Source organism: Homalodisca vitripennis, chromosome X, assembly GCF_021130785.1.
Source record: "Homalodisca vitripennis isolate AUS2020 chromosome X, UT_GWSS_2.1, whole genome shotgun sequence".
NCBI lineage: Eukaryota > Metazoa > Arthropoda > Insecta > Hemiptera > Cicadellidae > Homalodisca > Homalodisca vitripennis.
In genome coordinates, this window is record NC_060215.1 from 151,072,058 (window position 1) to 151,095,094 (window position 23,037).

The following is a 23,037-nucleotide window of genomic DNA, read 5'->3' on the forward strand; positions in this document are numbered from 1 at the left end:
TTTTAAGATAGTACGTTCAATTTTCAGTTGGGTTTAGGTTTCATGTCATAGCCACAAACGTTAAAATACCTTTCCTGTACGTATAACAATACGCAAGATTTTCTTACCACTCCAGGAACTACAGGCATTTAATGAAGTTATCGTAAGAGATTTTGTATCCAAACCCCAATAACAGCGGATGATAATAATGACATACTTTTGTTCCTGCTTATGTATGAATCGTGGCTTACGAGAATTACAACAAATGAACAAAATAAAACGTTTTAAATTAAATATTAGTGCAGGAATTTTGAAAACATAAAAAAATCTAATTTATTTCAGTCATATTTCTTACGCACTAATAATAATGTTTACCTTTACTTTCAGTCGACTTTCTGTGTCTCTTATTTTAAAAAGAACCGAATTATACTCTGTATTAAAATTAAACGTGCAGATTGCGGCTGACGCTATACGGTGAAGCTGTTAAATGCATACAGTACAGTGTGGAGTAGTATATACGGCATCTTATAGAGTTTTGAATAAAAACATTTTTTTATTATTTTAATTGATCCAAACTAAAACCAATTCCACCACTTTAAACTCTACTAATTACAAATAATGGAGCAACCTACAAGTAAGTAAGTAGTATGTTGAATGATTTGAAGATACACGTACTTTACACTTGTCTGGATACTGAAACTTAATTACACTATAGTATGCAATGCTATATAATAAAATTCTATTGTATTAGTTATAGGTCCATAATAAAACTATTAAAACAATTTTTTGGTCAAAACAGTAAACTAGGAATTAAACACAGGAATCTAGTAATTGCAGATTTTTAGGAAAGCCATGTTTTGTTCATTTAATTTCATTGAAAGATTAATATACTAAATTATTGGAAAGTTTTCATATGAGGTCCAAAGGCATAGTCCCGAATGGTGTATAGACTGCATAATCACGTGATATTCAATATATTTTAGCTGTCGAATACAACATAAAAGCTTATTTCTTATTGGGTTTTATCATTCGTTAATTTAAAATCAAATATTCCAATAATTAAAAGTTATCTTTGTAAGCCTTGTAGTTTTGAGAGAGAACATTAATGAACATTTTAACCATGATTAAATAGCATGAACTCCAGCACTTGTCAAATTTTAGTTTAACATTATGTTTTGCACAAGAAGCAGATTTTCAGTACTAGATCTTCCTGAAGTTCTTCCGGCATATTAAGTGTTTGGAGTCTGCTTGTAACTACTTATTTCTTGTATTGTTTTACTTTACTTAACCATCTAAAAGTGCTCTAATTAAAAATATGTAGTGATTTAAATAAGTCTTAAGGGACAAAACTTTATTTAAAAAAAACGGAAATACTCATTAGCTGAATTATATACATACAATATTTTGAAAAATTAAGAATCCAATCGTGTGTAATATTATAAAACTTTGAGCTTAGAAATATCTTCCAAACATTTTACAATTTACATTGAAGGTTATTTTAAAGAAATCACGTTGTGGCTGTGATGGCTGATAACTATTTAACTTAATTGTGTGACAGTTTAAAATAAAATGCAAATATTTATGTATTCTTAATTGGTTTTATGCAAATCAATTTGTTTTTTGTTTAAAGTGTATTAATGCCAATAGTGGTATAAAAAAACATCAGATATTTGCCATCGTTAATATTAACGATGTCCGTAGCAAATGTCCAAAAACCTTTGAAATCAATTTGTGTTTTACTATGTATTACCAACTATCTTAAAATTGGCACTCTTAATATAACAGTCAAAGGAAGAAACAATAGGCATGCAATAAGTTTCAAGGAATCGTGATGACATTTATGCTTTTTGCTCTGTCACATATCTAACATATAACCACAATTTTAATTAAAGACCTCCGTTTTTTATTACCTAACACTTATCACCATAGCTATTTCGTTATGTTATAATACCTGACCTAACGATCAGCTATCACATCTGATATCGTGAGTCCTCTGATATAATTTCTAAGGTCCTGATACTAACATTTACTGTCGTATTACCGTTGTTCATTGCATTAAACTTTATGGCCAGAGAAGATCCGGCCACTATTTAAACTACATATAATGTCTATATTAGAGAAATAGACTTACGTGTAAATCAAGTAAAGAATTGTCTAAAAATACTTTGAGAATTTATGCTTGGTTGGAGAATAGAACTAAACAACACAGATTAGGAATACGAAATATTTAAAATCTTGAAGACTTAGGACTTGGATAGTTGAACAGCGTAAATTATGGGCTGAAACCCGCGGTTGATCGTGGGTGGAGTGAGCCTGGAGATTATGTAATGTCATCTGGAGACGATATCAGGTCATCTGGAAGTGCTGTAAGGTCGTATGAAGGCGATGTAAGGTCGTCTGGAGGTGCTGTAAGGTCGTCTGAAGGCGATGTGAGGTCGTCTGGAAGCGGGACAATGATGCCTGGAGACTGTATCAGATCGGCCGGAGGTGCCGTAAGATCGTCTGAAGGCAAATCAAATCAAATCAAATCTTTATTCACATATAAATTGAGTACAGCGATTGTGTCATTTGAATTACAATTGTTAAGTTCGAATTAGGTAAAAAGTATGTACAGTAAGAGTTACAGAATTTGTCATTATTCATCTTCATTGATGAGTTCTCCAATCCAAAAACTCCTGGACTATGTATATTGTTCGTTCCAGCAGCCAGTCCATGAGTCTTCTCTTCAGATTCTTCTCAAGCGGTGTACGGTCGTCTGGAAGCGGGATAAAGATGCCTGGAGACTGTATCAGATCGGCCGGAGGTACTGTAAGGTGTTCTGGAAGCGGGATAAAGATGCCTGGAGACTGTATCAGATTGGCCGAAGGTGCTGTAAGGTCGTCTGAAGGCGGTGTAAGGTCCTCTGGAAGCGGTGTAAAGACGCCTGGAGACTATATCAAGTCACCTGGATATTCTGGAACGTAACCTTAAGACAGTGAAAAGTGGCCAGGGAGGTGTAAAGACGCCTGGAGACTGTATCAGGTCAACTGGATGTTCTGTAACGTAACCTTAAGACAGTGAAAAGTGGCCAGGAAGGTGTAAAGACGCCTGGAGGCTGTATCAGGTCACCTGGATGTTCTGTAACGTGATCTTAGGCAGTGAAAAGTGGCCAGGGAGGTGTAAAGACGCCTGGAGACTGTATTAGGTCACCTGGATTTTCTGTAACGTAACCTTAAGACAGTGAAAAGTGGCCAGGGAGGTGTAAAGACGCCTGGTGACTGTATAAGGTCACCTGGATGTTCTGTAACGTGACCTTAAGGCAGTTAAAAGTGGCCAGGAAGGTGTAAAGATGCCTGGAGGCTGTATCAGGTCACCTGGATTTACTGTAACGTGATCTTAGGCAGTGAAAAGTGGCCAGGGAGGTGTAAAGACGCCTGGAGACTGTATCAGGTCACCTGGATGTTCTGTAACGTAACCTTAAGACAGTGGAAAGTGGCCAGGGAGGTGTAAAGACGCCTGCAGGCTGTATCAGGTCACCTGGATGTTCTGTAACGTGACCTTAAGGCAGTTAAAAGTGGCCAGGAAGGTATAAAGACGCCTGGAGGCTGTATCAGGTCACCTGGATTTACTGTAACGTGATCTTAGGCAGTGAAAAGTGGCCAGGGAGGTGTAAAGACGCCTGGAGACTGTATTAGGTCACCTGGATGTTCTGTAACGTGACCTTAAGGCAGTTAAAAGTGGCCAGGAAGGTGTAAAGATGCCTGGAGGCTGTATCAGGTCACCTGGATTTACTGTAACGTGATCTTAGGCAGTGAAAAGTGGCCAGGAAGGTGTAAAGACGCCTGCAGGCTGTATCAGGTCACCTGGATGTTCTGTAACGTGACCTTAAGGCAGTTAAAAGTGGCCAGGAAGGTATAAAGACGCCTGGAGGCTGTATCAGGTCACCTGGATTTTCTGTAACGTGATCTTAAGGCAGTGAAAAGTGGCCAGGGAGGTGTAAAGACGCCTGGAGACTGTATTAGGTCACCTGGATGTTCTGTAACGTGACCTTAAGGCAGTTAAAAGTGGCCAGGAAGGTGTAAAGATGCCTGGAGGCTGTATCAGGTCACCTGGATTTACTGTAACGTGATCTTAGGCAGTGAAAAGTGGCCAGGGAGGTGTAAAGACGCCTGGAGACTGTATCAGGTCACCTAGATGTTCTGTAACGTAACCTTAAGACAGTGGAAAGTGGCCAGGGAGGTGTAAAGACGCCTGCAGGCTGTATCAGGTCACCTGGATGTTCTGTAACGTGACCTTAAGGCAGTTAAAAGTGGCCAGGATGGAATAAAGATGCCTGGAGGCTGTATCAGGTCACCTGGATTTACTGTAACGTGATCTTAGGCAGTGAAAAGTGGCCAGGGAGGTGTAAAGACGCCTGGAGACTGTATCAGGTCACCTAGATGTTCTGTAACGTAACCTTAAGACAGTGGAAAGTGGCCAGGGAGGTGTAAAGACGCCTGCAGGCTGTATCAGGTCACCTGGATGTTCTGTAACGTGACCTTAAGACAGTGAAAAGTGGCCAGGGAGGTGTAAAGACGCCTGGAGACTGTATCAGGTCACCTGGATGTTCTGTAACGTGACCTTAAGGCAGTGAAAAGTGGCCAGGAAGGTGTAAAGACGCCTGGAGACTGTATCAGGTCACCTGGATGTTCTGTAACGTGACCTTAGGCATTGAAAAGTGGTCAGGGAGGTGTAAAGACGCTTGGAGGCGGTTTCAGATCACCCAAAGGTGAAATGGATTTAAGGTTATTTGACATGAACATCAAAAGCACCGAGTTGGTTCTGCCTTTTCCTGTCTCACACATATTAGGGTTATTATTGGATGATAAGGCTCAAGGTGATGAGATCCCAGAAAAAATCTAACGTTCAGTGAAATTGAGACGCAGAAAGCGATAATGAATGATTATGGGAGAAATACCGAGAGACCTATTTAAATTTTGAAAAAATAAAGGAAATAACGGGTGTCGAAAATAATTGTATCTGAATCAACACTTCGCATCATAACTACGTTATATAAATTACCTTTATTATTTACTGTATAGTATATTAATATTAAAGTTAATAAGAAGTTCTCATCCTATTACAATACGCAAACTTTGCCTGCGTGGTTGACGTAGGCTACTTTATCTAACGGAAATCGCCACACTTATACCGGAAGTGGGCGTTTAACCCAGTCACGTATAAACAATCGGAGTTTTTCAGTTAACATTGTTTTACTGTAGCGTTCTATATTGTAATTTATTATAATCGGTAAAGTAAGAACGGCCTTGGATGATTCTTGGGTGTGATATCCCGCACATTGGCGACGGTTTGGAAGTCATGGTGGTTAAATGTGCCTAGATAACAAAGTGCAGCTCTCGGGTGAGATTCTGGCCCGTACCGTTTCACCGGGGTACCGGACACTTACTTTGCGGTGATTTAATTTGTTCATGCAAAAGTCAAAACACGCGAAATGTATTGACAAGTAGTGTAATAGGATCACTATATAGTTAATCATGCTGATTTATCAGCGCTGGTAAATCAGCAGCGGATATCAGCTACGCGTGAATGAGCCTTATAGGTACGGTGCAGATTGCACTTTGCAGCGCTGACTAGTCATAGCTCCATACGTGGAAGGTAACTCTGCATTGTTATTACTGATAAGGGTTTATCAGTAGAGATGTTTTATTGTAATATCTGTGACATTAATGGCTATATTGAATATTTATTGTTGGAGATAATAAGATTCGTTAGACTATTAAGTTAGAACAATAGAACTTTTGTTAGACCTGTCACAAATCGGTTATGTTTTATTCCATTTTGTCTAGTCTACTACTGGAGACTGCTGTGTTCACATAATATACGCTGCACTAAACGCACGTAAGTAAAATTTTATTCCCGCTGTATAATACTACTTCTAGTTTTTATCAGTATTATTATCGTATCACCTTGTTGTTGAATTTCACATGAATTTCATACTCTAGTACGTATACGGCGTAGCGATCTTGTATGTTCAATTAAAACATCGTTGCCAATGATTATTTTCCACAGCGTAAAACATGTATATAAATACATATATAACGCTTTTGTGTTAATTCCCGTTAAAAAATGTTTTTCTCACATTTGACAGATCACCGGAACAGACCATTTTCCACCATCACATTCTATACCATACACCTCTTACGTTAATTGTAGTCACGCCTGTCCCCGGACAATAAACAAGAACAAAATTAACTGGATAAATTTGCGTTTTTACTTTAACACTAGAACCTCCTTCATATAGGTACACCAAAATTGCTGAATTCACAATGACAAGTTCATTGTTTTATGCTAGATTTGACTGTGGGCGTTGTGCATTAGTATGAATAAGAGCCAAATTGTCAAAAACAACGGACATTTGAGAGTTTTTTTTCTGTAACTATTTTTAAAAATACAATTATTTTCATTATTAAACTCTATTTCATTATTAAATTCTTAAAATAGTTGATAACAGAGAGGTAATAATACCAGATAGGTTAATTAAATTTTACGAATTAGTTTGTTGAAAAAATTAATTCTAAAAGAGTAATAACTATTTTTATTTGCAGTAAAGTAAATTTCGCTCATGTCCTGCAAGCTGTAGTTGCGCATACCGAGCAAAGCCAAAGAGACCCTTCCAATCGTCGTAAAGATGATATACACAAACCCAGCGTATTTGTAAAAATTGCGTTGTTTGGAATAAATTAGTACGATTTGCCTTTTTAACTTTAACTTTATTGTTGTACTGACCCATAACGGTGTATGAAAAAGTAAATGGTACAAATTCCTGCACAGTAATCTATTTTACATACAACAATATTGTACTCAAACTAAACTTAAACTTAACAAATTTTAAAATTGTTAAAATATCTAAAACATTTTAAAATAAACAGATTAGAACAATCTTACGTCAAAGCAATTTTCAGAAAAATTCACTCTTCTGTAGGAAGAACCATCTCCAAACTAGAATCTCCCGATGGTATCCACTAGAACTTCTGGAAGTGAAATAGACGCCTTGTAATACACAAACTTCCAGTAGCATCCAATAGAACTTTTGGAAGTGTAACAAGAAGTCCCAATACAACTAAATATAACGTCTAGCAATGCACAATCACACATAGCACTGAACAGAACGTCTAATATTTATTACATACAGACGCTCCTTTAAAGTAGAAACCCCCAACGTCAGGATGTACAGCAACTAGTCCAAATGCACAGTCCCCTAATAACAACTAGTGAACGCCTGGGAATAAAAGAAGACGTACTCCGATGGTACCAAGAAACACGCATAGGAAGGCATACAGACTAGAGTAGAAACACCTCCAGTGTAACGCTAGAAAGTAGAACTAGACAACTTCCTATGTACAATAACCAAATAGCACTAATAAAGGCGCCACAAAATAAGCTAAGATAAGCAATAGGATGATGAGGTTGGTAAAACTCTTATGAGCCACAATTTTCAATTGTGCAAAGCTTACGGGATATCTGAGCAAATATTATGTATTATAACCTAAAATTCACAATCAGGATTCTTTCGTAATTACATCACAACTGCATAGCTAATTGCTTATTTTACTAATTGAGATAGTATTTCAGTATACTGTTGATTGTGATAATCAATCTTCATTATCCTATGACAGTAATTGAACTCTTGTTTGGTTAGAAAAGTGACTTTGTTACTAGTGCCAATTATCACCAAGTAACATTTTCGTTGTTCATACGTTCGTGAAAGCGCCTGCGAGAAATGTTCGTTCAACGATTGGCTTGAATGAATGAGAAATAGTCGCTTATACATTTGAAGGGGCAATATATGGACTTCCAAGTACAGCAACGTTACTTTTGCTTTCATGAATTTTTAAGTGTTATTTCAATGTAGAATTTGCTACTATTAGGGGTTTTCTAGGGGTCACATGGGCTATGGTAGAATTATGCCAAATTTCAAGTCAGTAGCGTATACCAGGAAACTCCGGAGGGGGATTAATGTTCATGCGGGTAATAAACGCGCCGTTTCTTTACGTCGCGTTGGTCTATCAATTAAAATAAATAGAGATCAATCAGAAGAATAAGTATATCTCTGCTAATAACAAATTTAAATTTAGCTGTCATATTTCCCACCATCGAAGACATCGGGTGATATTCTAAACTAATTCGTCGAGAACTAAATTAGTTTAGAGTCACGTGAATTCTTTAGAGGTCTCCGACAGGGAATCTTGGCATTACGTTAAAGTTTCGTTCGGCTCGTTGACCTTGGTAAGTGCAGTTCGTTTAAGTTCAGGTAAATGACACTGCTGAGAAATGACAGAGGTGACAGAACTGGAAGTAATTGTTCGTTCGGAAACATCCGGGGGCACAGCGCCGTGTAGATTTAACGATGGTATCCGGCCTGCATTCATATGTTAGAACAACACTGAGAACTAGAAAAAGGAAGCGCTTTGTCTCCAGAATTCTAAAACCACAATAACGCTTAATTAAGTTCAACTAACTTAAAATGCAACCAAGATAAATTCAATCTCTTAAATTTTCAAATTGCTGTCCAGTAAAATATTTCAAAATTGCATATTATCATGTAGATTTAGAAAATATTTTAAATTCAAATATTATGAGATGTATGATCTAAGTTTATTTGCTACATTAAATTAATCGGTAGTTATTTTAATGAATATTGTTAACTAATGTTAATTTCGATGTTAACACCTTCCAATAACAGTGGAAATGAGAAAATATAACCATATAGCAGAATAAAATCTTGATAAAATGTTTTTGATAGGTGTGGGAGAAAGGAGTTATCCAGGAACACCCCCCCCTGCATATCACAGGAGAAGGAGTATCACCCCCAGAGCCGTCCCTAGAGTTGGTGGCACCCTAGACAAGTGTACGTAGCCTGGGCGCCTCCCTCTCTTACCAACATAATAAAAGTAAATATAATAGTTATTTATACATTTACAATAGTACTGAATACATACTCCAGATTTTTCTACTCCTTTTTGTTAAAATGCCATCACGAAATCTCCAGAACTACTGAACGCATTTATATGGAACTTTGTACACGTTTGTCTTACCTATTAGGGGCTAGCTAAGAAATGGGTTTCAAAATTTCACAACTAACCACGGAATTCCGGGAAACTAGTGGGAGTTTTTATGAGAATATGTATCAAAAACATAGTTTTAACACTAAAACTACCATTAGGGTCCCATATGATGCCCACAGATAGGTTCAAGACGAATGTTTTGAATATGAACGAAATTAAGGGTAAATTTGAGGACAGTAAAAGCGGGCTCTTAAAAAATTAATAAGGAGACGGATGATTGAGAATACGAGGAAGTTACAGAAAAGGATTACAATTGTGACTCGCCGATGTGGGGTTTCCTGCTCGTTTCACACACATGTGGTGATGTCTCATCCTCCGTCTGGGCTCCCATGGGGTCGGCTCTGTGCCCACGGGTGGGTGGACACCACTGGCATCGGGGTGGGGAGGGGGGCACTTGGTAGAAATGACTGGATTTGTCCACAAATCTAACGGGTTATACAAAGGGGCAAATCGAGAAAACGCCTTGCACTTTGTTGAGGCCAATCCACTGGCCAGCCAGTTTACCGAGGACGATATGCCGCTCAGACTATATCACGTGACTTCAGGCCAGGGACGTATCCAAGAGGGAGTCCGGACCCCCCCTCCAAATTTTCAATTTTGTTGATTACTTTTTTAGTAAATGATTATTATTATTTAAACAATTCAGTATTACTGACATGCACTGCTGAAAGATCGTTCTCAACAAAGAAACGGGTCAAGAACTGTGTAAGAAACTAAATGGGGTATTACTCTCGGTCCACTACGGGAAAATATCAGTTGTCTGGACCTCTCCCCCCCAATGTTTCCTGGCTACGTTCTTGCCTCAGGTGATGTTAATAGACCAATACGAACAATCACCTGATTCCACAGCAAAGTCCATAGCAATTTAACCCAGATAATTGGTTGTTTTAAACAGAGAAGACAAATGCTAACTCGAATATAATTGTAAATACTATACAGCAATATTATGATACGATTGTGAGAATTCCGACTTGAAGAATGTTCTGAGAATTTGAAACGTCTACTTACGATGAAGATGTAATATGAATGTAATTATGCTAGTCAATATAAAGTTACCCCCTTCTACTCCCATTTGGAAAGGGGTGGGTGAAATGTTCTTACCCTCAAAAACCCCCAAAATGTAATTTAATACGAGCCAAGGTTGCACATTGCTATATCAATCCATTGGACTATATCCAGGCGTGTCAGGACTTAATTTATACCCTTAGATATAAGGAGTTGTTTGGCCATAACTTTTGCTAGGACAATCGTAGAGATGTTCATGTCATTGTGTTTCTTTTGAATTTACCTTTATAGGGGTTGCAATTTGAAAATTTAAAGTGACCCCCTCTACTCCCCTTTTTGAAAAAGGAGAGAGATATTTTAACCTTCCAAAAAGTCCAAAAAAATATTGTACAAGGTATGGTGAAGATTTTACATCGATATCTCAATCCATTTGGAATATATCAAGGCGTATCAGGTCTTAATTTACACCCTGTATATTAAATGTATATTAAAAAATACACCAGCAAATTTAAAAAAAGTAAAATTGCAAAAAAATGTATTTAATTAGTTTTTTAAGTAAAATTGTAAGCTTTGTAAAATTTGTCGAATAAAAGATTTTTGACTTTTGAACAGTTTATAAGAGCTTGGTGGAGTGGGGAGAGTTAGGGTGTGATAACAGTGATACATTCTAATGGCTGTCACATATTTTAGTGGAACAGGTCGATGTAAAGATTCCTGTCCATCATAAAGTTGGAACTGAAACTGACATAGACTTAAAGAGCTTCTATTTACAAATATTAAGAATAACTTGGTACACATGGTAGAACTAATTTCTTTTCAGAATATCCTGAAATTGAGAGCATTATGTAATTATACTATTAAATATAGAGGAAACAGGACTGATTGAAATTCCTAACGTGCACTCACAGACGTGTACGTAACGTGAATGAGAGGATTTGCGATTGAACAAACGTGCCTTACCGACAAATGGGCTTGCTTTAGGATCTCCCGCACATTGAGGTAGGCACTCCTAGACCACTTGCCCATCGCCATTCATAAGTTCTCTTTACCCTTGTCGACTAACGTATCAGCAAGCCGGACTTTTCCCACATTACTAAGGTAACATCTAGTCTAAATAATTTATTTTATTTTTAATTTTAAGCAAAGGCAATAAGACTTCCCATAATATTATTTTCGCTGCGTACGATTTGCCAATGGCGCAGTGTAGCGGGTACTGATATCGCGAGATAACCAGATCAAGCAACGTCAAGCGTGACTGCTGAGCGATCCTGTCCTTGCAAGCAGCCCGCTTGCCCAGCCATTGGTGGTGGATCGGAAGTCACTTTTAAGCCGTTGGTCCCCAGGTTAAGTGTTAGAGAGGGCTTCTTAATCCTAACTTCGCCTGGTAAAATAAGACATCTTTACTTTACTTTAGATTTTGCCAAAATAACATATTACCTATTACATCGTATTAGGCCAATTCGAAGATGATCGAAAAGGTCCTTCGCTTCCACCGAATCAACTCAAATCCGACATATCTTAAAAATATCGATTGGTTGCGTCAAGGGCTTATAGAAGTGAAAATTTAAAGAATACACTGAATGTTCGATTGGAAAAATGTAACATGTTGTGGAAATAGGAATCTTACGAATTCCTTTACCCCGTATTTATAACACGTCTTTTCAAGACATCCCAGCAAAAATGTTACAGTTATTAAACTTACTAAGTAATAGCAGATTTCAGTAAGGTCAACATAAACTAACATAATTACTTTAATAAATAAAAACGGAATCAGAAGTGGAAATTGTGGGTGAATTGTTAGCAAAGAAGTATAATAATATCATTGTAATAATATTTTTTAAGGAGCAGGTCAATCAGACAATCCCAATCAGTGAATATGAATCTAGGTGATAACAAATTATTGATTTTATAAATTTATCCTTTGAACAAATCATCCACAAAAAAGACGGGAAATTAAGAAAACGTTATAGTTAGGCAGAATTTGATAAAATGTACGAAGCTGATAAGAGCTGGAGAACCTTCAAATGCTTCATCTGGCACCAACTGTCTAAAAAACGAAATTCCCCTTTTCTTTAAGGATAATCCATAAAAGAACAACCCTACTCTCTCCGAGTTTTACCATTTCGCTACTAAACTTATGATATATCATCGGTATTTACTAGAAATAATTATTGCTAATTAATATGTGGCTCGGTATTATCACTGATATAATTGGTAATAATTATTGTTAATTAATATTTATCTCAATATTATCACTGACATAATTATTATTAATTAATATTTACCTCAATAATATCACTGATATACATTAGAAATTGTTATTATTAATTAGGCATTGACCTCAATATGACAATATTTTGACGGTTAAAATCATTTGCATGCAGAATGAACAAACTAATGTATATATTTTTCTCCAGAGTTCAATATAATTTCCATAACATAAGTAACACAATAAATGTTCTTATGTTGTAAGTGTGTACTTGGAGTGGATATTTACAATTTTTATATTTACACTCTAATGTGTAGATAAATTATTTAAAAACGTAATGATGTGTAAACAATGATTTACAGTGTAAGTTGAATGTATTAACAGTCTTAAGTATAAACATATGAATATAATTTCACAAATTATGCTAATACAAAAGGATTTAAATCATTTTACTGTGCAAAGAATTTTGAAACACATTTTAAATAAGTGTGTCTTTAAAACATTTTAGTAATCATAGTATGTACTTGTATGAGTTCATATATTTAAAATATAGTTCAAATAGGACGATATATGAACTAAACGATAAAGATGGATTAAATCTTAATTTAACGGTTAACGTGGAACATCTAGCGTAGTGTACAGGGAAGCAAAGTTCTAAATACGTATGAAAAACATTGGTTCAAATAAGGCTCATAAATAATGGAGTTATTTCAATATTGCACCCTTGATCAAATACTACTGTCCTGATAGTTGCCGATGTTTAGTAATAAATATAATAAACATGTATAATAAAGAATAAATGACTAAGAAATATTTATCAAATTAAATGACTGTATTAGTGATGAATGGCGGTTCGCGATCATTAGCAACAATATCGCAGACAGCAATGACCATGCGAACAAAAAGCAATGTATAATATTATAGCCTACAGGGTGTCTTAAAAGGTCTATGAAACAGTTTATGTATGAAAATTCTATAATGTTACTCTATTAAATTTTGTGGCTAATTAAAATTTGAATTGTTTTATAAAACCCCATTACTTGTGAATAATTTGTGGTATAAATCTTTAAATAACACCTCAACCAGATGAGATTCTTAAAAATAGCTACCATGTACTTCTTAACATAAATAAAACCTGGATTGAAAACAGTGTCTCACATTAAGTAAGATTTCAGATGAAAGGCATTTGCGATCCTTGTCCTTTATTCATCTAGTTAGGCCATTCTTAATTGATGGCTACTAAATACATAGACATGTTACGAAACGACATTGTTCCAGCAATAAATGTGTTCGCACAAGGTGCTTACGAGCCTGTATCTCAACATGACGGTGCTCCACCACACTACAATGTGCTCTGTTCAAACATTTTTAGATCAAATGTCCGGACGTGGTGCTATGAGTTCACCTGACCTTTCACCTCTTGAAATTTTATTTTAGGGATTTTTCAAAAGTAAATTTAATTACACAAAGCTTTCTGTCCTCTGTGCAACAATAGCCTTTGGACTTACAGGTGTGTAAGTTAAATATAATGAATGTCTTAACGTTGTTATGTCTGTTACGTTAGAGAAAGAGACATTTTCAGCTTACATACAATAGTCCACAATATTTATATTAACAATTCTTTTGTACCGATTGTATTAAATAATAATTCTGGGGTAACTGGATTACCGGTGGAAGGAGTAGGCCCAAAAGAATGATAAGGACTGGACAGTACAAAAGAGGCTGCTATCAGCGAGGCGCGCATCAAAGATGGCAGTGTTTGATAACGAAATTGAGAGGTGGGGTGAGGTAGACGTGCCGTACCTCCTGTCTCAGTTGATCGGAAGTTATAGTAACGAGTAGACTTTGAAAGTGCTTAGAGTTAATCTTCTGCTAATCGTCATCGAACCTGCGGATGCTTTCAGCAATATTTGTAATTCTCTAACACTGAAGAAATTTTATAATAAAACATTCTAACACTGAAAAGAAGTAATATTTAAAGTAAAGTAAAGAAAATTAGTAACAAAATAAAATTGTGTTTTGAAGATAAATTAAAGTGAAGAATTGCTAGATCAGATTAGAGTGTGAAAGTTTTGAATTTTGAAAATTGAATGAAAGACAAGCTGTAAGAACTTTGTACATTTTTGGAGTGACGAATATATTACAAATTTGAATTTAAAGTTATCAAGAAGTTTTTATATTAGTTTTAAATCCAGTAATTATTTTTAAGAAGAAGTTTTATTTTAGTTTTAACTTTATTTATTTCAGAAGATTTTCTTTTACTTTTTGAACCTTTACAAAAGTTTAAATTTCAAAGCTAACCCCTCATGTGCCAGTAAAACGGTACACTTTTTTTCAAGTTTGTTTTTGACGATGAAAGGATTGTGAAGGAAACATGGGTTTTCCGGACATTTGCCATCGTTCAGTGATACAACACTATCAGTAACACTAAGTTTCAATATCTGCAATCTGATCTCTTCTTCGGATAAATGAATAAAGTAATGCATGACTACAATATAGGTTAAAGTAAACAAAATATATCAGAGCGATATGACACGCATAACTCAGGAACCACAACATCCATGTTGTGTGTATATTCCATGCACACTAACTCTAAGACATGCTCTTGATAAAAACTAAACTACAGAATACAGGTCACATTAGGACTGTAATCACCAGCCGACCAAATATAACTGTAGGTAAATAACTATTACCTGAAGAAGATTTTAGATTGCAGATCTCGAAACATAGTGTTACTGATTGTATTGTATTACTGAACGATGGCAATGTCTGATGTGCCAGAGGAATACAATATTAAAAGGCTAAACGAATTAACCAGCAAACTTACTAAATGGTCAAATAAGTTTTCAAGGCAACATCTGACTCGATATGACGATCATCCGATAGTAGATAAAGGCGTAATTAACTGCACGCAATCAATAGAGCTATGACCTTGACCGTTTGATCATACCAGGATCGCGAGTGTATGACTATACAAGTGAATAGATGTACTTAGAGATCATGATACCGTTATTTTAAATTAAACTCGATTGTTTTTGGTACGATAATGATTTCATGTACGACAATTTTATTAATATGACGAAACTTTAATCGCGAAATAAAAACTTCTAATCATAGCATTACATCCTGAAGATGCCCTATAGGGGGAATTCTAATGATGCTACAGATGTAGTTTTGGGTTGGTAAGAACCCTAAATTATAATTATAAAATACTCAGTCTAGGGTCAAAAATTATTTGTAGTGAAATTATGGTTTTTAAATACTGAAAATTTCAATACAGAATAGTTTAAAACTCATATTTTGACCTAATGCATCTGGCGTATGCAATGTGGGACTGTTTTATTAAAATATTTTAGTACAAATTTAATGTAAAGTCTTCATCATATATCGCGCAAGTGTTGACAAGTCTTATGGTAAAAACAATAAAATGATGAAATTGTGAAAGATAAAATTTATATTTATAAGGATGAAGACAATGTCAAAAGATCTGACATGTCACATACCACATGCGTAATCTGGCTGAACAATCAAACCAGCAGCTCATTTTTTCACGCATTTGAAGCTGAATCGGGCTTTAAATTGCCATTAATTCATATACTTGGCCTGGCCTGTATATGTATATGGATATATATATATGGTCTTTAGACTCACCAGAGGGCTTCAAGTGTTGAGTAAACGGTCCAAATATCTGTGCCAATATTGCTTATAAATTCATACTGGTGAGTAAACAGTAGTAATATCTGTGACAATATTGCCTAGAAATGTATACTGGTGAGTAAACAGTGATGGACATAATTATTTAGACAGAATGTCCGTGTTTACTAGCTAATACTGTTGCCATGCCTGGTACATGACTGCTGTGTGCTCTTGTACCAGTACCTTTTATCCAGGATGTCACTGTTACAGAACTGGCAGAATGTACGATGTCAACTGCACAAGACGCTGTAAGGCTCTTACTCTCTATCATCACAAATAATTTTTATTTCAAGGCAGCTGCTATCTGACATTTTCTCTGAAGGTTAAGATTCACAACACACCTGGGTCCCAGAACCTTTTAATGTATTTAAATCACTTCTCTCCTTCAATTCATAGCGTTGGTGAAAATTAAAACACCTTGTGAAATTTAAAACCTTGATGATCAGCGACTTTCATGTTCTGGGTTAAGACTGGAATGATAGCTCCTTTTTCGGAAGTGCTATTAATTCCAGGCCCCTATCAGTAAGACCCAGAAAACTAACAGATCACTTAATTTTTTCTCTAGTGCATCTAGGAGAGAATGTTCTATATCTCATCCTTACGAACTACAATCAATTCGTTTTCCGTCTTGGTGATGTTAGTCGGGGAACACAGTGGTACCCCCCTCTGGAAGTCTGCATCCATGGCCATCACAATTGGTTTAGAAACTTTCCTGATTTTTAACAGTACGAATTTCCATCTGGGTAGTAATTTCGTTGATGATCTATGATGGGTGTCGATCTATCTACTGATGACAGGAGCAGCAGACTATTTAGCTTTATAGTCAGCCATTGATTCTGTGTAGGATGGCTGACATCAGCCACATAACCCTTCAAAGTAAGTGTGGTGTTTACTAGTAATCTAATCCTCAGTTCCTTTTCATATGTTTTGGGATAAAATGATCAAATTAAGTACATAATTACAGGATTTTTTGCACCCATAGAATACGAGCTGATCATATTGGAAGCTTTATGTTGACCACCCGATTTCTAAGTATATTACTGTTCTCTGGAATAGGAACATGAGTTACTCAGTAGTGGCAATTGAGAATATGCTGAGACAGCTCATTTCTTTGATAGTCTGGAAGTTTTTGAGCTACAGTGCGAAAGGTGATTTGTTTTCGTGCTCTTGTAGATCTTCGTAGTGTAACGTTCTTGATTTCTTGGGACGTATACATTACGTGTAAGAAGCCTGTTACTATTTACTTGTTTTGTAGTATATAACCCAGTAGTTTTAATAGTTTTTCCATTACGAATTTTACTAAATAGTTTGGAATTCGAAGATGATAAAGCGGTAAAATATGAGTTAATGCTATCTGTCTTAATCTCGAAATCAATACTTTTTCAAAACTTCATGTTTCTTAGGCTTTTCTCGTTTAAGCCTGAGGGTTGTTTTGGATACGATCTTTGGAAAGTTTTACTGGTCGGGTGTCGTTAGACTTAGGCAGAAAAAATCTCATCTAATCTTGAAAGAATAATAGAATATCGTACATTTGCCATTGTTATATTTAAAAAAGTATGACACAACGTTTCGAGATTTAAAGAGTAAACCCTCTTCCTCAGGTTCAAAAAATTAATACATAAACATGCATTTAAAACTTAAAAAGTGCAACAATTGAATGACATTCAAAACATTTATCAAAATACCCGCCTGGTACACCGACATCTTGAAGTCCAGACTGGTGAAAATGAACCCAAAATGGTTTTACTACACATACGTCAAGAGCATAGTGTGGAACGTGATAGATCTAATGAAGATTGTAGATTTAAATACTCGAAATGAATAGTTATACTTTTTGTAACATATAACGACGGAAAAATCCTATTATCTTTTCAAACCTTCCATCGTCAATAACAAACTTTATGCAACATTTATCACCATTATTCTTACTCCTTCTATGAAACAGTGTAAAAGTACGTTATACCTCATTATCCTTTTTATAATAGTAATGGAATCCCTTATTTACCTCTTTATGATTAGTTATGAATGTTAATATAGACAACTAGTACATAGGGAATTGGCTTATTACGACACAAATCGTTGTGACCATATCAGTTTCATAACTTTATTTGTTTGGATACACGAATAGCCATGAATTTCCTTTATTTACTTCTAACATATTGCTCCCCCTTTTAGGGTTCACTTCTGGCTGGTTTATACCTTCCAGTTGAACCTATCACTCTTTATGATTAGTTATGAATGTTAATATAGACAACTAGTCCATATGGAATTGGCTTATTACGACACAAATCGTTGTGACCATATCAGTTTCATAACTTTATTTGTTTGGATACACGAATAGCCATGAATTTCCTTTATTTACTTCTAACATATTGCTCCCCCTTTTAGGGTTCACTTCTGGCTGGTTTATACCTTCCAGTTGAACCTATCACTCTTTATGATTAGTTATGAATGTTAATATAGACAACTAGTCCATATGGAATTGGCTTATTACGACACAAATCGTTGTGACCATATCAGTTTCATAACTTTATTTGTTTGGATACACGAATAGCCATGAATTTCCTTTATTTACTTCTAACATATTGCTCCCCCTTTTAGGGTTCACTTCTGGCTGGTTTATACCTTCCAGTTGAACCTATCACTGGGTACAGCAAAACCGATGTGCCACTTAAATCTGGGCAACCATATTGATGTCCAGGAGAGGCACATCACTAACCGCAAACGTCGAGATGTTGGAGTGCAAGGGAAGATCAATATGTGAAGTCTATGGCGAGGGATTGACTGTGAGTTGGTGAAGCTCCCGAAGTATTAATAAGGCTGTTGGTAGCCTAGACACGAGGGTGCGCCACTCCCCATCCCCCGTCTGCTTGACTTGAGGGGACGGTACAGAGCTGGTTTCCCAGGAGACATGACTGAGATTAATGCCCAAAATCCTTCCTCATGGATCTTTTCAGGAGTCAGCTCCTATCCCAAAACATACCCATCCAGAACATTCTGGTACAGAGCTGTCTGTCCTCCCCCTCTTCCATGGAGACATGACTGAGATTAATGCCCAAAATCCTTCCTCATGGACCTTTTCAGGAGGCAGCTCCTATCCCAAAACTTACCCATCCAGAACATTCTGGTACAGAGCTTTCTGTCCTCCCCCTCTTCCATGGAGACATGATGACTGAGATTAATGCCCAAAATCCTTCCTCATGGATCATGACAGAAGGCGACACCTACCCCTCACTTCACCCATCCAGAGGTTCCGGAAGCAACGCGAAGGTTCTTTAAGGACTAAGAGCAATTTTAAGCTTAAATATCTTAAGAACTAAGTGCAATTCCCAGCTTAAAGTTCTTTAAGGACTCAGAGCAATTTTCCAGCTTAAAGTTCTTTAAGGACTAAGTGCAATTCCCAGCTTAAAGGTATTTTAAGGACTACGTCAAATTTCTCAGTTTCTTTTCCAAGGAGATAAAAATTGTAATCTTCCCATTTCTTTCTCGTATAGTACTAGAAAAGGTGATAAGGCATGAATGCACACAAAGAACATGACCGGATGTACCGACATAACAGCTATGACAAACTCTGTATACGGGAAGTGATATTTGATTTTAGGATTAGGAAGAGAGGTAAAGAGTATTTAGTTAAGTAATTCCGTTTATCGTACTTGGCACCCTGGAAGTGCCTTATTTTCCGTTGTCTCCTGCAAATTTCGGGAAATTTATACATCGTAGAAACAATAGTTAGATTAAACAACTAATGCCATACATTTTCCAGAAAATATATTAGATGTTTCAGGATGTAGGTACATTAATTAATCACTCTTGGAAGAGCTACTTTTAGAATTAGAACATTTACCATGGGGTGGTCTCCCAAGATCTCCCCCCCCCCACCCTAGTGAATGGGTTCAGGCCTATCACTCCTCCCAATTCTCATTAATTTAAGTCTTGTTTGTGCTTCTATCTTACCCTGTAAAGAACTCTAAATGAATACACTAAAATCAACAATTATATAAACCAAACACTTCATTGGCTCACAGATATTCATAAATAAGACACACAAAGGCTTAAAAAATACTTTATAGATAGTCTTATTAGTTGAACTTTTATGTAAGGGTGGATTCAGACAATTTATCGTGTTTTACACCAGTTTAGTGGTTGAAAGTTAAAAAAAATCCAGTTTCTTTCTAAGTTCCTAACCATGCTTGGACGCTCATTCGTTGAAATATGTGGGACACTCATATCTGTACCAAGATCGTAACCGATTCTTGTTAATTATTCAACAAATTGATTCTTTTTGGGTTATTAAAAAAAGCAAATATCACCAAACGAGCACTTTCATATTTTGTGTTCGTCAATAAGATGCAATGAAATACTATTGAGCTATTCATTTATTCAATCAAAGTTTCACATCGTGTTTACATTCTTTAGCAGAGCTAAAATAAACATGTGAATTGTCACAGTCAACACAACATATAAAAAGATTGAGAAATCAAAAGTACAAATTACACTTTTATTCAAAAAATTATTTAAGGCAAATAAGAAATATAAATATATACATTAAGTATTTAAGTACTCTTTAACAGAGTAATATGCCCGGTGTATGAGGTAGCATTTTAAGGAATTTTTAAATCTTTGAATTGAATATTAATTTTTTAAAGATTCTGGCAATTTATTGTAAAGTTTTAATGCAGAATAATACACCCTCTGTTCATAGAGTGTTAACCGATGAACAGGTTAGTCTAGTATCTGATTCCTTGAGGCCGATCCTCTTTTAAGCCCTATTCTCTCCGTCCTCGTGGGCCACTGGCCTGTGCGAGGTCTCTTATCGAACAGATTAGAGGGAGAGTCGATACAGTACAAGGTCGATGTTACTGATAAACTGTGCTACGGTCACAGACAGGATTCGAACCCGCGCTATCTTTAACTCAGACTCAAAGTCCAACGTCTTAGACCACTCGGCCATCGGTTCTCCCAAATTCACTAATCTAATTTCACTAATCTTCGCTATTAGATTTGTAAAAACATAAAACTTCAAAAATGTACATAGATGTGGGATCAAAATGTTCTTATTTATGAAAAATTGTTTACATGACTGTCGGGTTCGGAGCTTAAACGTTATTGCTATAAATCGTTTTTGCAATTTGGACACATTTTTTGGGTTTAATGAATTTCCCCAAAATGTCATCCCATATTCTTCATGGAATGGTATTACCTCTGAATTATTCTTACTGTCCGTACAAACTTAGAAACATGTGGGCAGGAATAACAACGATTTCCAACACTGACGTGATATTGTTGTGTCGTATCCACGACGACGGCGGGCGGAGAGCGTCGCGATGCCGATGCCGTGAGGCCGTGGGTGGGGAGGGTGAGGGGGGCGTCTGCGCGTGCCCCAGTCCACCACGGTGAACTTCCAGCAGTCAGTGCAAGAGAGGTAGTATCGACCCGTACCCACGCCACCGACACTCTCTGTAGTATCCTGCCTTTCTATCTGTCAACACCGCACCTCTATCCACAGTGTGACCCCATGTTTCCTCACGTTACAGCAGAGTCCTCCGAGAGCGGTATCTTGGCCCTGTACCCCTGTCACAGTAACCGTCACCATGGCAGAGCCAACCTCGCCCTATGACCGACTTCCAAAACGTAAGGTCAACGCTCTACGGTTTAGTCCTAAACTGCCCTTAAGTACCTTAGTTTATGTTCCTAATTTTGTGACAATTGTTGAAAAATTGTTAATACTATGACAGAGAAATTAATTCTGTATATGCGTTCTTAAATTAAAATACCGAAAAATTTCAATATAAAATACACAACATAATTTATTGTACCGTACAGAAAAATACACCTAGGTGGACCCAAAAGTCCACCCTTACTGTAGTTTTAACAATTTGACAGAGAAATATGTTCTTTTTAGGGGTTCTTAAATAAAAATACCAATTTTTAAAAATGTAATATAAAATACACAACATAATTTATTGTACCATACAGAAAAATACACCTAGGTGGACCCAAAAGTCCACCCTTACTGTAGTTTTAACAATTTGACAGAGAAATACGTTCTCTTTAGGGGTTCTTAAATTAAAATTCCGATTTAAAAAAATGCAATATAAAATACACAACATAATTTATTGTACCGTACGGAAAATTCACCTAGGTTGATCCGAAAGTCCACCCCAACTATAGTTTTAAAGATTTAAAACTATAGTTTAAACAAAATAAAGGATGTTAGGGGATATTTTAATGTCAGTGAGAGTTACTTTATGGTCTATTCAAAATCGTTGAGGGGGAAGCTCCCTCTACAACATTTTCTAGTAACAAATCCTTTTGTAGTACATCACTATAAAGACATTAATTTAGTATTATTTTTTCAGTAATATTCAAAGATCTTCATGTTAAGCCGTTTTTCATGTATTTTGAGGTAGGAATTACGTATTTGAACACGAAAAACATAAATCCTATTTAACATGAAACTAGGACAAAGGTAATATATGAGTAAACAATGTTGTGTTTCAAGCTTTTTTCAGAGATCTGCAATCAAAATCTGATCTGATATACCTGAAGAAGAGATCAGATTGCAGATCTCGAAACGTAGTGTTACTGATTTTTTGTTTCACTGAACGATGGCAAATGTCCGGAAAATCCTGTTTCCTCCACTATAGAATAATAATTAAAATGTAATGCGAAAATTCTTACCAGTGTAATGAAGATTGGCTACTGGCTTAACAATACAAAACTGTCTCTTTTCAGATATTAGGAATAGGTTTAATTTATTTATTGTCATTGTACTTAAAATAGTACGAGGAACATCAAAGTTAGCGATTGGAACTGTAGTGAACACATAGTAAAAGTCGTACATTCAAAGGCCGGATATAAAACTAAACCTGTATAATAATAATAGCTCTATTCTTTACTTATCGTCATGCACTGTTTAAATTGTTGTTTTCTTTATTTGTATAAAAAGAATTCTATATTATTATTTTTAATTTAATGCTAGGAGTATTAGTACTAGGGGTAAATCTAGGGATATATTTTATTTATTTATTGCATGGTATTTCA

The 23,037-nt window shown here is 36.0% G+C and overlaps 1 protein-coding gene across 3 annotated transcripts in view; it reads left to right on the forward strand.

Annotated features, from left to right (window-relative positions):
- Positions 1 to 5,816: 5,816 nt before the first annotated feature.
- The window catches only part of LOC124370022 (WSCD family member GA21586), a 49,878-nt gene continuing 32,657 nt past the window's right edge, over positions 5,817 to 23,037 (forward strand). Inside the window, exons 1-2 of one of the 3 annotated variants that reach the window (XM_046828304.1) lie at positions 5,817 to 5,856; positions 8,762 to 8,909. The gene's annotated coding sequence lies outside the window, so the exon portion shown is untranslated. Of the gene's footprint in view, positions 5,857 to 8,761; positions 8,910 to 11,089; positions 11,187 to 21,430; positions 21,625 to 23,037 lie in introns of those variants that run through there. The other 2 variants (XM_046828305.1, XM_046828302.1) reach the window with 2 other exon arrangements.